Below are 4,500 nucleotides of genomic sequence, written 5' to 3'. Positions count from 1 at the left end.
GACGGCGTTGGCTAAGTTAGGGAGGAAGGCGATGGTGAGTTCGAGTAGCACTACTATAGAAATCTTTACCGAGGTGGTCAAAAAGCATTAACCGAGGCGGTTTTGCTGCCCGCCTCGGTTAATAAAAAAAAATTAAAAAAGAAAAAGCCCGCCGATTCCAACACGGGCCCACCGAGCCCATCCGCCGCCGCCGGATCCCGCCGATGCGTCCTGCCGGTCTGCTGCGCCCGCTCCATGAAGGAGGGCCGCTTCCGCCGCTCGCACAGGGCCGCCGCCGCTTCTCGCATGCCACCTCAACCTCGCCATGGAGGAGGAGGAGGAGCGCCCGCACGCCGCGTGCTGCGTGCCCGTGCCCGACGCGCCACCGGTGCTCCTCTTAGTTGGATCCGTCGCCACGGGCGTGCCTCCTGGCCGGATCCGCTGCCATAGGGGCCCTACCTGGTTGGATCCGCCGCCTTCGGGCCGCCGCGTGCGAAGTGCTGCCGCCGCGGCCGCCCACACCGCGCGCTCGGGCCCCACGCGCCGCCATGGGGACCGGAGCACCGCGCGGAGGAAGAAGGGGTGGCGTTGGGTGACGGAGAGAGAGGGGCCGCGCTGGTGGACGGAGAGGGAGGGGCGGCGGCACTGGCTGAGGGAGGCTGAGGGGGAGTGAGGAGAGGAATGAGTGTCACAAACCCTAAGGTCTTATGTGTGATATATATAAGCGCTCGTAATTGGGCCTTTTGGGCTAGGTTGGGCCTATTTTACCGAGGCGATTGAGTTACATTGCCCACCTCGGTTAACTATTAACCAAGGTTGTTACGTTAGGATGACCACCTCGGTTAATATATATTAACCGTGGTGGTCACTGTAAGAGTGCCCGCCTCGATTAATCAATTTTGCGAGATGTTTTTTGGTAACCGCTTCAGTTAATAAAAAATGACCGCCCGGTCCAGACATAACCGTGGCGGTTAAAAATCGTGCCCGCCTCCGAGGCCATTTTTAAAGGTTGCGGTTAATAGTTTTTGTAGTAATGTAGGCTGCCCATGCAGCCTGAGCGTGAAAGATCTTGAAGGCGTCGTGGCACTTGGCAGGAGATCAGACACATGTTGGCATTGGAGGCGGCAGGTTTACTGGTTTGGGTCTCAAAACCGGGCGCGGCCAGGTTTGCCGGTTTGGGCCTCAAAACCAAGGGCGCATCCGGTGCGGCCGAATGGCGGTTGCGAAGGGCACGTGGCGTCATCGCGATGATTACATCGAGGTGAAGCGAAGTTGTGAAGGCGGCACGTCCGTTCGGTGGTCTAGTAAAAGTTGGACGGTTTTACCCCTAGAGGGTATTTGGGTTGTGTGCTTCATGTAAGGGTGTTTTGGTCTTTTGGCCAGACGTGGTGGGGTGGGGAGGTGGCTGGCGCCTGCGGGTAGGGAGAGGGGGAGGGGGATTAGGGTTGGGGCATGGGTGGGTGCAGTTATATACGCCTGGGCCTGACTGGGCCTAATGGGCCAGACGTGGATGGGTGGGGGAGCTGGTTCGGTTGGACCAGCTCGCACGTCAACCCTACGGTCGGAGCTGGGGAGCACAGAGTGTAGGGTAGAAGTGCTAGGTGCGGTCAAAGTGCACGTTGAGTCGTTGAGGGTAGTAAAAATATACATTTTTCTTTTGAATTTGATGACACCCAAAATTGGCATAAGTCAGGTTTGCTAGGGAATCTGGGCAAAAATATACATTTTCCTTTTGAATTTGTTGACACCCAAAATTAGAATAAGTCAGGTTTGCTAGGCAATCTGGACAAACCGATCAAACCGGTCATATAAACCGGTCAGACTGGTCTTGAAAATATTGTCAAATTAATAATTGGACTGCACCATTGCGTAGATCTCGTTGAGATGATCGAAATCCAAATATAGAACGTCCAATTTGGAGTTCGGATGAGAAAGTTATGCCTTCATGAAGACTTGCACCTCGGTCTAACCGGTCAGACCGGTCCAGGGGCGGTCAGACCGGCTCAGGGACTGGTCAGACCGGTCCAAAATGCCCAATTTGAGTTAGGAGTTGTATTTTGACACGGGATTTATAAGGGTTTCAACTTCTAATGGGTACAGATCACCCCACCCTATAAATATAAAGGGTTACGGCCGATTGATGGTATCCCCGATCGAATCAACACATTTATCATACTTTTTATCTCTGAGGAATGTGCAGTACTCACTTCTGGTTGTGATGAGTGAATTGTCAGCCGTGCGGTATGATCGTGTGCTTGGTCTTTGGTTGCAGGTACACGGGCGTCGAGTGTCGACGGAGAGTTGCCGTGGAGGAGCTCAGGCCGGGCGGCAGCTGTGGCGTCCACTCCTGGATTGAGGACGCGAGCACCGACGGATGGCAGGTTTCTTGGTTTACACCACAAAACCAAGTAGGAGGGCGGTGGTCGAAGACGCCAAGTCGTGGAGGCACTGGCGTCGGTCTCGGGACTGACGGAGTCACGGACGTCGACTGCATCTAGGGCCTTACTACGGGCGAGGAGGTGACTGGCGTCGGGGGGCGTCTAGGGCCGTCAGCAAGCCGAGGCGGGAACGGCGTCAAGGGCCACGGCGTGGAGGCAGGAATCTTCTCACGCGTGGAGTTTTTGCAGTTTTCACAAAACTGGCCACCTCACCGGGTTTCGCGGACCCTCCAAAACCGCAGATCAGATCTGCATCGACGTGGCGGCATCGCGGAGAAGGCTTTGAGTCGAAGAAAGAAACTCCGGCGTTCGATGAGATCTTGTACCTTTTTCCAGTTTTGCCCCTACGGGCCTTTTAGGTTGTAGTATAGGGTGGAGGACATTTCTGGGAGGAACCGGTCTGACCGGTTGTGTCAACCGGTCTGACCGGTCACCCCCGTGGGTGGATATGTACCCCTCACCTGCCCCTTGGCTAGGTGAGCCTCGTGAGTCTGGAGTCTTTTCTGTTTCTTCCTGCTCCTTCCTCCTTCTCTAGGGTTAGGCCAAGGTCTCCAATGTATAGGAGGATTAGGTTATAGCTAATCTCTCCATTTGAAGTTGGTGGATGATAGGGTGGAGGCTTAGCTCTTGTATAGGTGAATTCCTCTAATTAATAAAGATTGAATTCTGTGCACATGAGTTCCCTTTGAGCTGAGTTCTCGTTTCTCCCTCTCATCTTTTGGATTTTGCTTGATTTCCTCTCTTTTGGTGTGTTTCGGGATCAAGCCCTTGAATTCGTGGTTTATGGGACTCTTTGTGGTGATTCCTATCCATCTAGCTTAGTGCTAAATCCACGATAATCACGAGTTCCTCGGATTGGAGTTTTTCGCGTTCTAGAGAAAATCCTATTTTACTCCCTTTCCCCACGAATTTCTTGTGATCCTTTTGGTTTTAGGAAGAATCCTTTTGTGGAGGGGTTCGTCTTCAACCCAGGAATCCCTCTGCAAAGTTTGAGAAACTTTGGTTGTGATTTGATTGATCTATCTTCGAATTCTCCACTGGTTCGCGGGCTGGAATTTTGTTTCTGGGCAGAGGCGGTCTGACCGGATGGATAGACCGGTCTGACCGACCTCCAGAGGCGGTCTGACCGGTGTGTGACCAGTGACAGTGTTTGATCACTGGTTTCTCAATTTGCTTCCGCGTTGCTTCCTAAGGTGATTCTTGTGGGTGTAGCTCCTCAATAGCTATTTCCCCTTTCACCTAGGTTTCGAGGGTTTGGGTGCGCACTTGGGATATAGGCCGTCGTTTAAATTTCGAAAGAAATTTTAATCGGCTCCCATTCACCCCCTCTAGTCGCCTGTTCGGTCCCTCAATCTCCTAACCCTAGCTTTTCCAACCCCATCTATTGTTCTTCTTGCATCTCTACAGTGTTCGAGGGCGTTATGAGTGGTTTGCCAATCTCAAGACAACCCTAGATCTGCAAGCTACAACCAGATCCATCCCGAGCTCGTGGTTCTAGGTTTTTGCGGCGTCTCTGCTCCAACCAGTCCGACCGGTGGGAGCAACCGGTCTGACCGGTCTACGTGAGGCTTCGCTGGTGAAGATTGACTGCGATCTGTGTGTGCTAGCGCATTCGTGTGTTGACTAGATTTGCGTCAACATATTTTGGCGACTCCGCTAGGGACGAAAAAATCACCATCGGCGAATATGGCCGGTGAAGATCAAGGCAAGTTTAAGGTCGACCCCAAGAACGCCAACGACATCAAGTACGTTGACCTGCCGAGGGGCAACGTCAGGCTTTTGAGATCCAGCTCGAGGAGATGAGAGCCAAAGCCAGAAGGATGCTGATCTCATGCTACGAGAGGACTCGGCAAGACGTGATCGAGAGGGAGAAATTTTTTATGCCGACTCTCTCATCTAAAACTTCATCTACCTCTATGAGCAATGTAAGCGATCTGCCCTCTGATTTTGTTAAAAAAAATTAATGGTTACGTTAGCTAAGAAATACGATGAGTCATAACAGTTTACACAGAACTTGCTCATTAATATTGATGAAAAAATTCAATCGTTGGAAAAGGGCAAAAAGGTACATAATAGTTATTCT

The sequence above is a fragment of the Panicum virgatum genome, chromosome 1K, assembly GCF_016808335.1.
Source record: "Panicum virgatum strain AP13 chromosome 1K, P.virgatum_v5, whole genome shotgun sequence".
Lineage (NCBI taxonomy): Eukaryota > Viridiplantae > Streptophyta > Magnoliopsida > Poales > Poaceae > Panicum > Panicum virgatum.
The sequence above is the reverse complement of the archived record's forward strand: the minus strand, read 5'-3'. Positions refer to the sequence as shown.